Genomic DNA, 13,224 nt, shown 5'->3' on the forward strand with positions numbered 1-13,224 from the left:
CAGCTTCCAGTCAATCGGTCTTCCACTCACTTAACTAGTTAAAAGTGATGTTATTATAAAAACTACCCAATATTATTCGTCTATTATTAATGGCTTATGAGTCATGTCAGTTGTGTATCTCAATCATCTTGTCTGCATCCTTTGGAATTCACTCTGAAAATTGTTACACTAAACAGCTAGTATAAAGAATTGTTTTGAAATAGTTTTGAATGAGTGATGCAAATCATAATGTTACTTACGACGTAGAATAGTTTTCCTTGAAGGTTATTTAAAATTTTCAAAACTACAATACTCAATACTAGAGGATAAAGACTAATCGAAAATCATGTTCAGGCTTCTGTTCGTTCGTTACAAAAAATTCAAGATTGTTTATCACCCAAATACATTTTTCAATATCCTTGATTTCGTTGGTGATGATCTATGTATATGAGAATACAGTCTAGGTCTAGGTTTTATAGTACTTGAAAAACAACTCTTGACTTAACTCGTGTTTTGTCTTCAATTGTCTCCAATTCTACACAAAATAATATTTACAGATATTTTCTCCAACAGATTTGCTTCAATACATTGATCTAGAATTTTTATATATGATAAACCCCGATCTTACTTAGAAGAAATAGTAGAATAGAATAGAATGTCTGCCTTTATTTTTGACCTTGGAGGGCTAAGTTAGGGCAGTCGGCCCTCTCTTACACTTAACCCTCTAAATAATGAATTATTACGAAATCAGAATTGAGCTTAGCAATAATTTTTTGGCGGAAATTTACTGTATTGATACATATTATGGTGTACTTACGTGTATCGAAAGGCTCAAACATTTTTTCAGAACCTCAAAACTGAAGGAACACTTTTAGCGCTCAACTAGGTAGGTACTTCATCTCAATACATGATAACGCTTCACATCCCCAAAATGAAAATTCCCAGAATCCCTGCGAGAAAACATCATTTTTGAACCCTTTTTTCTGTTGGACACTGAAGCGGTTCAGCTTAGCCGCAAATTGTTACGGAGATTATTAGCGAGATTCCGGAAAGATCCGTTTTTTGCTGATTGGAAACTTATCTGATGGTTGCACCTTTACTTTTGGCCACAATGTGCTTTCGATTATGATTAGATGAGGCGATCAGTGGTCAAGCCGCTGCTTGTTGTGGTGTGTGGGTGGTTGGTTGGTGGGTTGGCTAAGATTTTATCAGTTTACTCCCTTTCCCTTTGCGTACTCCACTCCTTTGTTAGGCTATTTCACAATGGCGCAGTTCTGAAAACGGAAAACTCTCTCGATTCTTATCTCTTTTTTCCTCACTCTGCTCTTCCACCATAATACTTTGCTACTCTATCCCAGCTACTCTTTTTTAATCTCATCTTTTTGCCAACAACTCAGACCTTGTCCAACACCTAATTTTCGTTATTAGTAGTGGCTACATCGTTGCTGGCAAAAATCGTTTTGATGTTTGAGCGATTTTCAACTTCAACCAACGACCTCACCGACTTTGAACACTAGCTCATTCATCAATGAAGAAGCACTTATTCAATGAAATTGGAATCTGATATAACTACAGTACAATTAATATTTTTAACTTATGGTGAATCGTGTGAAAGGCCATTCCATGTTGAAGTTATATCTAATGTTCTTGAATGAGGTTCTCTGGTCGATCGTATGTGAAATTCTTTCTCATTGACACATAATTATTTTCAATCAATAGTTTGAATGAACTACGGCTATGTGATTTAGATTTCATTTGAAGAACTCCAATCCAATGAGAGAACTGAAATTGAATTGTTCATTGAATAGGTTTAGCTGAATTCAGTCACATCAGTTACATTACCTGTTCTATAACTGGACTTTAATATAGCAGTTTGTTGAGTGGAATACGTTAAATTTTCCAATAATTATGGAAATATTGCACTGTATCAGTTACATTTCCTGTTCTATAACTGTACTTCAATATAGCAGTTTGTTGAGTGGAATACGTTACATTTTCCAATAATTATGGAAATATTGCACTATATCAAAATTAATTTCAGGAAATTGATAGGGATATCGAAAATGCACGGTAATACTAATTACAGATACTGTACTGATTTAATTATTATCAATGTGCTTCGCGTCATAAATGAGATGACTTAATCAGAATTTGATCACGATTAGCAATCATTTTCAATTAGCAATTAGGTGTGTGGGTGCCGGCAATCTTGACAATTGGCGGAGCACTTGTTTGGTGGATCGGTGGACGCCCTCTGCGAATGAGAGAGATGAATGGAGAGTGTTGGAGAGGAAAGGAGAAGGCCAACGTCACAGCAGAGTACAGGTCTATCGATCAGATAGGCGAACACGGGGCGTGGCTCCAACAGGTGGCCCCCTGCCCCTCCCCCCACAACACATCCTCTTTTTGTAGTTACATTTTTGAAAAACTCAAATCTTCCATTATTCTGTGTAGGCGAAATTTGTCACCAGGTCACAACAATCTAGTCTGCTCTCATCAATGGTTGTCACGCACCTTCGGGCCCATCCACAGTGTTATCCTCTGCAAACTGCATTCGATACTGATCTTATATTCAAATGACAATCAAACGTTTGTCGGAAACACCCAGCTCGATTCAATTTTCTCTACAGCCAGACTGCGTCAATTGTTGTTCCGTGTTGATTGTGATTGTTCACTTTCCATCTGTGAATAGCACGCCACACTACAATCATCAATCTGTACCCTCATTGAGAGCACTTGTGTGCCACTCTGTTATATGAGGAGGTCGGCGAGGTTCTCGTGTCGTGTGGGCTGCAATAAAATCGAATAGCGCTTTTCCTATTTTCCGCAGTTGGCTGACAACTGTTTCTATCGCTGGGGTAATCAACATTTTATTCTGCTCTGCCAGCGTTGCACAATATGTTCCAATCTATATTGGATTTGTAGGACACAAATAGACTCGGGGAAGGTTGTATTTCTTCTCAATCAGTGTCTCTTTATATTTCAGTTGTTCTTCAGTTATCTATGATTCTGTAGCATGATGACATTTTACTCGGTAAACGTTGAAACTGCTATTTTGTTACTTATTTCATCAAATCAAATATGAGTCTAGACTGTGATTCTCACAACTTATATGACGGAAAGACTCAATATAATTGATTTCAGGAGTCGACAAGATGTAAAATCTATAAACTTGAATAGATTTATCAATTTGTATTCATCTCTTCTTGGGATATAGTCTATGCCTCCCGTAAAAAACCATCTCACTTGAGCATTTCACTTGAACAGCGCATGGTTATCGTAATCGCTGATATTGCATCTTCTTTCCTGAACTCAAGCATTTCGCCCCCCAACTTGAATATTAACAAGACTATTGAGTTATCATAAAAATCCATCTGAATCTAATGGGAACATTTTAATGAAGAGTTTCACCCAATAGAAGATTCGAATTTGCACTGTTACTCTCAGAAACTTACTTCTTCACATTGAATTCATGGCCGATAATTTTTCAGTATTTGACAAAAGTAAGCAAATATCCCTTTTTTATTAACTTTTTCTGTATTTTGTTTGGTAATTAGGCTCGCTCATGAAGCTCAGTAGTATGTTATATTCAGGAATTTTAGTGGATGTAGATTTCTTATTGGTAAATTCCGGTGGAATAGTCTTATAGGAAAACCCAATGATTGGTTTTCAATATACCCTTTTTACTAACATTCTTGAGCATCCCATCAGAGCATCATGTCACATCACCCAGATTTATATCAATTCCTGTAGTTCACTTTCCTGTAATTTCCGTTGTTCATTAGTGCAAAAGTAATTGTTTTTACTCAACAACCAAGTCTTTGACAAGAAATGTTTTACTGCTGTGTTTTTCCAGTTCAAGGACCAAATTTTTATTGTTCATGATTTTCACTTTGATTGTGCCTTCTGGTTCATCAGCGTCAGTAAATTTTGAAAAGAGAGTTTTACACTCGATTATGTTTGTTTTTCAATCATTTTTTGCAAAAAGGATTATTCATCTGTTATTTTCAGTTCAGATCACCGTTAATAAAATTCACAAGAAAAAATGGAAAATTATGACCGCTCCATGGAGTGACGTCATGATGAGCATTATAGCAATCATTTTACTACTGAATTTTGAAATATTGTTTCAATCGATGATTTCAATTTCATTATTAATAAGATCTCATTTATTCTTTCAACATTTTGATTAGATGTTTTTTTTGGATCTGCAGTATAGTAACTTTAGTTCAATAAATTGTTTATGCAAATCCTAGTTGCTACTCCCATATCCTAGGTGCTTTTAAAAAAGTTTTAAATATTTCAATTCCACTCTGTAAATACCCTAGTTCAAAAATTATTCTTAATTTTTCTAGTTCTTCGATGCTGATCTCCATAAATCAGGAAATTAATTTAATTTCTTTCATTTTTCTAGTGCTTCATAATTTACTCCAGTACTACTTGTCTTATTTTCAATTTGCTTAAAATAAAACTTTTCATATCATGTAATTGAAGCCCGGTTCAGGTCTTTTCAAAAATTAATATTGTTCAATTTCATGGATATCTCTTAATGTAGAGATGATATTCATCTCATTAATCGTTTTATATTACCGTGCAGCCAATTTCTAACATGTAGATTTCATGAACATTCCAAAAAGGAACTATGCTATGAATTGTCATCACTCATAACATAACAGTATCATATTCGCTAGCATGCTGTAAAAATCGGTGCTCTCTATTCTGTGCAGCACATCTTAATCGAGTTTGTCAAATGGGAGTTCATGAGTCAGAATGAAATCATGGAATTTTCCATCACTGATAACAAAATAAATATACTTGCCAGCATGCTCAAATAGTGTAACAACTATTTAGATAACACATCCTAGTAGGGTTGGTCGAGTATATTTATCTGTGGCTTAGGGCCGATAGTAGCAAGTTTAGTAGTGCTGAAGGGCAGGACTGGACCAATGACAGTGGCAATAAGCTGTTTGGCGACTGCGGCTCCTCGGCGCATTGCGGGGCATTTTCCCGTTTCCGCACCGGCGACTACCAACCTATCCCTTTCGCGCTTCTTCTTTACTTATTTCCTTCTCCGCGGCTTTATTCTCTCTTCTTCCAGTGACTCGTCTTGTCTGCTCTCAGTCATTCAATGTGATCTTACAATATTTACGAGAGATGAAGCAATGTTTTGTGAAAACTGGAACACTTTGTCAATATGAGGCTTTCCGTTTAAGTAAAACTTATTTGGCTGTTAACCTTGATGTTTTTCGAAAAATTCAGTTTAATTTATTATTCTTAATTTTTCAATATTACAAATCATCAAGAATATTTCACTTTCCAAATATATATTAAACATAATGACAAGTGGGATAATTTCAATTTCAATTTATTTGTTTCAATATACAATTTCAATAAAAACAGTTTACATATATTTTAATCCCTCTAGCTATCAGCTATTTGAGGGAATCAAAGTCTTCAATAGAATCATAAATCACAATCGTTTGCCAATTGAACTTCCATTGCAATAAATACCCCTTGAATTCAAGCGAAATGAGTATTAATAAAGTATATTATTTTATATTTTATTCTATTGAAGCAAGGCATGTTCCATTCATTTCAAAAACAAAATTCTCGTTAAAATTCAAAGATGATTTATTTCAATGTAAATTATTATTATTGTTTGAAACATTATGTAAATATTTTTATCCCAATATTTGGACTTGCCTTATCAAGTTAAATTGAGGAATGCAGGTGAGTTGAGATCGACAATGAGCAACGCTATGTCAACGTTATGCGTGAATAAAATATCACATTTTATTTCATCTTATTCACATCTCAAGTATTGTATTCCTTGTTTACTTTAATTTATAGTTCTATTCTACGAAATTCTGCTCCTGTTGAGTTACTGTACCAGGATCCAATTATGTTGTCAATGTACCAATGAATGTTGACAAAACATAAAAACAATACATATTATGAACTCATGTTTTTAGCCAATGGGTTGCAAGATGTGAATCGAAAAGTTATAAGAAGTTATAAGCTAAGAGTTGAAAAGTAAAGTTTCACTTCAGGATATAAAACATTATTACGGTATTTGTAATACCGTATTGTGATTATCTTCCGTCGGGATGAAAGATAGCAGCAGCCCTCCCACATCAATAATCCGTATTTAATAATAATTGAACGGTTAATTGTTGTTAAGATTGATGGAGCTGCTTGAAATTACAGATTCCCCGAAGGCTTCTCAAATTACGTTCGAAGCAGGAAAATTCTGAAATTCCAGTGAATTTCGGCTAATGCTAGCTGGGCTCATGCCTACGATTCGTATGCGCAGAAATAGCTGTCAAGCCTGTGTCAGGTAAGATTGATGCATCGCTGTCCTCTCTTCTTCCTTTTCTACTTCCTCCTCCTCTTCCTCCTCCTTCTCCTCATCCTCATCATCATACTCCTCCTCCTCATTTCCTCCCTCTCACCTCTTCTCTCATTCCATTCCTTTCTTCACCTCATCTCTTCTATCCACAGACTTCCTCGTCGGGTCTATTCTTGCCTCGTTCATCCTGAATCAGCTTTGCAACCCTGATTCTAATAAGCGCCGTTGTTCAGCATCTAAATGATGCTTTCCTTGGAAGTGATGCAATTTACAAATAATGACGTAATTAGTTGTGATAGTAATATTCAAGAGAATTTGAGATGCATTAATTATGTCGTCTCCTATTAAAGCATTACATTGAATTTCATCATCAATTATTTACTTCTAGGAAAGGGAGCCTGTAATTCGTTGAATTCAGTATCTCGTGTTCCTATTGAAGACGTCTTTCACTTGTCCTTGATCTTATCTCACAATAATTACAAGAAACCTATCAATTCTGTTTCTAAAGAGATAGTATTTATAGGTTCAATAATTTGTCATCTATTTACTTCGATAACCAGTTCTCCTGTAAATTTCTCTAGCGAGATTCACCTCAAACTGTCAGTTTCCCTACAATTTTCTCTAAGCAGATTAACTGTCAGCACTGCTCTATAAATTTCATCAATACTGACACAAATGACACAAACCTAATACTGATCAAAGTTATTATTAATATATACAATACATTCCCCAGCAGCCTTTGTATCTAATTAAAATCCTTTGTGTCTAATTTGAAGCCTGATAATACACATTGAATACTGTTATTGAATGGAAGAGGATTTCAGAAGACAAATTTTGAAACAGTAGCTGTTCGCCCTCTCTCACTTCAACCCTTAATCCTCCTACCCTTATTCAACGTCTTACGTAGCTGTTGTTATTGCAAGGGACTGTTCGAGCCACGGACTTATCCTTCAGGTATGCCTCTCTCCCACTCTTCTGGCTACCATCCCACTCTCGCTCGTATCTTAAATTTCCCGGAGCAGCATAACTTGTGAGACAATGTAAATATAGAGAGTACATCGAGCCCTTGATGCTCTCGCCTGGGAATGGTTTGTCTACGGCCATGCTGTTGGAAGCCCTCCCCCCCTGACAAACCCCCCCCCCCCCGGCCACCCACCACCAAGGGTGTTCGGCCAGCAAGGCTTAGCTGAGGGATGAGCGTCTCTCGGCTCGTAGAACTTGGATTATAACTCATAAGAGCCATGCTGAATACTGGCCACGGACATGAAACAGCTTTCAAGTCCATTGTGCGAATGTGCGCGTCTCTGGCCACTCTCACACATTAACAGACACAAAAGATATTCATACACTAGCTCTTACACCATTCTCCCATCATTAATGTTTCTTAGCGGTTTCTCTAACAGAGTTAGCCGTCGTATATCAAATTACAGGGTAATGGTATAACCAGTAACATCTAGCATAAAGTAGTATAACAGTCGTTTATCAAATTACAGTGTTATAGTGTAACCAGTAACACCTAGCATAAAGTAGAATTAATCTATTATGCATTTTAATGGTTAGAATATTGTTTATAGTATTTTAGCTTCAAATTACCTCGAATATTTGAAGCTTTTCTCTTTCCCAAAGTGTAAAAGTAATCATCGTATCCAAAGCTATATCTAATACATTATTTATCCTTGCCATTTTTCAATCCACTAATTGATGGTTTCGGTTTGCCTCGAGCCTTACACATTGCACATTGCATGAAAGTTAACATTTTCGATGGTTAGAACATGTGTATAGGTATAATATGTGTAGGTACATATTATATGGGCATATAATAGGTATACTATATAGGTACATGTGTATAGGTATAATATTATATGCACAGAATGAATAGATTCAACTCTTTATTTGGAAAAATTTAAATACGAGTAGTTGAAAAATTGAATGAGCCGATAATGAATAATTTGAAAATGTGGTGAACAAGATTTAATGTTTGAATGCTTCTATGCATTTCTCAATCTATTTACACTCTGTCTTTTATTATTCATCCAAGCAATGCAATCTTATCAAATCATTGCAGCTTCAAAATCAATGAGTCCATTGGGAGAGATTAGAAATAGACTTTTTCATCACAATAATTTAGTTTTTAAAATGAAAAGTGAAATTACCTCATATTAAATTCTCTAAACTTTTTTCAGTTTCTGTGTAAGTTATACTACACACCAAATTATCATGAAATGCCAGGAAGTTATTCGATGTTAATATCTGAATTAATTTTTGGAACAAGTAAACCAACATTAACGATTTTGTATAGAAAAAATTTCCATCTCTGTGCAGAGGGCACAAGAATAGGCAGAAAAGTTACAGCTCTACTGTTCCGTTTTTTCTTTGCTGGCCCGTTGTTGTTCTTGTTCTTCACATTTTTTCCCTACTGAAGAGTAAACAATGTCGTTGCAGAGTGAAAATGGTGAAGTGGAGAAGGGTTTCTGTCTCTCTCTTTCTATCTGTCTCTCTCCCTTAGTCAATTTTACTTACTCTTTCTTTCACTCTCTCTGTATCTTAGTCTTACTCTTCCTCTCACTCACTCTCTCTTTGTCCCAGCGGCAACAAACGGCTTTAGAAAACGCCGGTGCACTGGCAGGTACCGAGCGACCGAAAAGGACGTTTGTTTCTTTTGCCAGTCTTACATTTTTGCGATGGAGGCTGAGCGCTAGCCAAGCCTGGATTTTGAGAACTGTCTGCTGGGAGAGTATGCTTTCTTCCGTGGAAAAACTGACTTTCCAATTATAACAAGGAATTGAAGAAATTAGGGATATGAATCTACATTACAACCTCAAATTCTGAACTTGAAGCATTTACCTTGAAACCATCATATTCACCGACTAGTCATGATGATGATACTGGACATATCTGTAACAATTATTTCTGAGGAACATAGCTCGTTTGATTCTCTCATCAATTTTCTTCTCATCCGGACTCCGATTTCATAAATGAAGGTATAATTCACTTAATTATAATCCATCTATATTAAATTACTTATTATTTTAAAATAAAGTACTTATTTATGTCATGAATAAATCCCAAGTTGTCCCAAGTTCTTGGAATTAACAGTAGATCAAAACTTGAATTTGACAGAACATGTCACAAGGGTTTTGTCACGGGTATCGAGTGGATTATATGTTCTTAGAAAAATGTCTCCCTTTTGTAAAATGGAAACGCGGAAAATGATTTATTTTGCCTACATACACTCTATAATATCCTTTGGTATAAGTCTTTATGGATCTACTTCTAATCAGAACATGGATTCAATTCTCAAATCACAAAAACAAGCTATAAGAATAATTTTACACCAAGACCCCATAGCATCAGTTACGGAACTTTTCGCTCAGTTGAATATAATGACAGTTTACAGTCTTTACATCTTTGAGACAATTATGTGTGTGAAAGAAAATCTTGGAAATATTTTGACGTTAGGACATAATCATAGGTACAGCACTAGAAACAGAGATAAACTTTTACATTTGCAAAGCCATAGACTTGAGTTCTACAAGAAGAAGCCCACATACATAGGAGCCAAGTTCTATAACAAGCTATCGACGCGAATCCAACAAGAGCTGAATCCCAATAAATTCAAATTGGAATTAAAGAGATATTTAACTGGAAGAGCTCTTTATAATATCGAAGAATATTTGAATGAATGAGATCAGCTCCTATGAGTTGAATTGTATTGTATGTTTGTATTGTTGTATTCTGTAGATGTTTTATTTGTTATGTATTTTATTTTTAATTGTATCTAATCAAAGATATATATTTATGACACTATTCATTGTATACAATGTACAAATTCATGAATAAAGAAATTATGAAATGAAATGAAATAAACATAGCTCAACCTCTAGTGTGATTCATTGTAGGGATGTTTTCTTTTTCCACCAAATACCCAAATCGGATTTCTTATTATTTGCGTAGTTCTTCTCGAATAAACTTTATCATTGTACCGTGTAATATTTGAAATTGAAAAATTTCAAGAATTTTAGTTATATGTCCAGTTGAATGTTGAAGACATGTAACATGTAACATGTGAATTAAAAGGAGAGCTGATACTATTAAAAATGAAACTACAGAAAAAATATCGTGTTGCTGAGAAATAATTATTATTCCATTGGAAATCCGTTTTCCAAACAAATCCATACTTACATTGTTTCCATTCTTTCCTTTTCACCCAAACTACTTCCAACTCTTCAAATGTTTAAATTCAGACTACCATTACCGTCAGTAAGATACAAACCAGGCGTTCCCAAGTTGACCAAAGATTTGTGAAGTTCAGTAGTGATCGATAGCTGAGCACATCCATTTTGCACCAAGTTGGAAAGGTGAGTGCATTTTTCAATCTGCGAAGTTTGGCCAATCCTGTTGAATGTGGAGGCAAATGGAGGCGAGCGAGCTGTCATGTTTTGACACGAATGTCGCCGGTAATTTGACGCAGTGTCTGGGAGACTCCCATCTCCATCTCTATCTCTATTTCTATCTCTATCTGCATCTATACCTCTATCTCCTACTGCTGCCCTATCGATTCGCGAAAGGACGGCTGGATGGTCTGTGGGTCGACATCGCTGGGAATAGGAGCCAACACATCTCCCAAGAACTTTTTCAATTTTCGCCGCCGACGCTCTCTTGCCCGCTCTTGGTCCGTCCGACCGACCGACCCATCTATTAATTAGGCTGGAGAGCTTTCCACTACACTCGACACCCGCACCATCCATCAAGGTCTGCTCGCTCTTATCTCTTTCTCCTCTTCATCCTCCTCCACCACCTCCTCCTTCTCCTCCTCCTTCTCCTCCTTCTCCTCCTCCTCCTCCTCCTACTCCTCCATCCTTCTCATTGGTTCAATCCCATCTGCCACCGCCGTATCCTCAATCGAATTCAATCAGCAACTTATCCGCCGCTGTCATTGCGATGCTGCTCGAAATAATTGCCCAGTTACAAGGTGTCAGCGGTGATGCTTCACACCCTCACATCTCTCACTCGTAATGTGGATGTAGGTGGGAAAAAACTCAGCTTCAGCTTTACCCATGTCTGGAAAACAAATCGATACATTCAATTCTATTCATACAATGGAGGCTCTCCAGTTGATAAAGAGTAGTTCAGTTACATTCTCTGTCAATAGATAAGCATTGTACTCTACCTGTACACGAAGTAAGACAGGATCTGATTAGACATTGTAGTAGCATAGATACATTGTTGAATAATATATTTCTTCGATTCATACGATAGAGGCTATCGGGTTGATAAGGAGTAGTACAGATACATTTTTATCAATAGAATATTCTGTATCAAATAGAATCGGCATTGACTTTGTAATAGATTATAGATAGATTCTTAATCAATAAACATAAACTATATTGATTCAGAATCATATTAGGACAGGCATTTTGTACAGGAGTAGTACATGCATTGTTTGTGGATATATAAACACTGCAGTAAAATAGGATCGGCCCAGACTTTGTATTAGCATCAATACATTGGAAATGAATAACTGAGTATTTTAAAAAGAGATAAGTTTCGATTGTATCCTTTGTAGTATTTTTCACCTTGTATTTCCTCTCCGTTAAAAAACCGAAAAAACAAACAAAATCTTTGTTTAATATACGGTACTTGGGTTTGATTGATCTTTTCTCCTCTAACTTACTGTTTTGTCAACATTACATTTATTTTTTTTCCTCTTTTCATCTTATGTCACCTCAATGTGCGAACAGATCAAGTAAGTCGCGGTGCAGATTTCAGTTTTGATCGATACCACTAATCAGCTGTTGATGACAAAAACATTTTAATGTCATATGGTGAACGGGAAGCGAGACATGACTGGTATTCTGTTCATACCCATGCTTTACAATGTGTTGTGCAACATGAAGGTCGATGGCGATCATGACTTGTGACTACTGAAATCAATATCGACCTTACCGTTCTGTTCTTGTAAATTTAAGCGTTTTGTTCTGTAATTTTTTCTTGTTAGTAATTTCGGCACGTACTGTCCATTTTGTTATTCATCTGTATTGTATGCTACTTTGTATTAGCTGGCTTGGGAAAATGATGGCAGTGAGAGTGTTTGAGGTCGAAACCGGTACTTTTTGGCCTAATCTTGTTGGAAGGCGGCGACAAATTTGTTGCAAACTTCAAAAATAATTCTATCAGACTGAGGTCTACATGCTGTGATTCCATAATCTTATTGAGGTCCTCCATTCCTATGAGCTCTTCACCTCATCCCAGTCTGATGCTTCTCAAAATTGAGATCTTTCCACAAGTGTTTGCTTTCCAATTCTTCGATATGCAAATCTTGTCATTGGCCGGCAAATGTGGGATTAGTTGCAGTCGCTGAATGGTGAAGTGGATGCAAACATACATTAGAAGAGGATGAAGAGCTATTGAAGAGGATAAGGTTGATTGTAACGTTTCAAACAAGTCGTACTGGTTGGCTAATGCCGTAAATATTTAACACGCTCCATTTGGCTGCTCCGACATCTCTGTTTGCTTGTGTAACTCGTGCTATTAGAAGGTTGTGTCCACAAATGCCGAATAGTATTGTAAGACCGGCATTTCTCTCGCTTCGCACACCCATTCAAAACTTCCCATTTCCGTTGTTGGAACGACTAATAATGGCAAACTTTCAGCCGAACACCTATCCATTTCCTCCTTATCTTCCTCCCCTGAATCATGCGCTTGTTTTATTAACAATTGATCCACTGCTCTTCTCCGGGATTATCTCTCACATATGCTCTCGCAGATTCCAAATTGGATTTCAAGATCGTGTTTGCCATGGTATCAATGGATTCATGTGATCGTCAATTCTTTTTATTCAAATTTTATGATGTAGTGTTTCAACAATATGGTGAATATATTTTTGAAAATTTGAG

The sequence above is a fragment of the Nilaparvata lugens genome, chromosome 1 (assembly GCF_014356525.2).
Source record: "Nilaparvata lugens isolate BPH chromosome 1, ASM1435652v1, whole genome shotgun sequence".
NCBI lineage: Eukaryota > Metazoa > Arthropoda > Insecta > Hemiptera > Delphacidae > Nilaparvata > Nilaparvata lugens.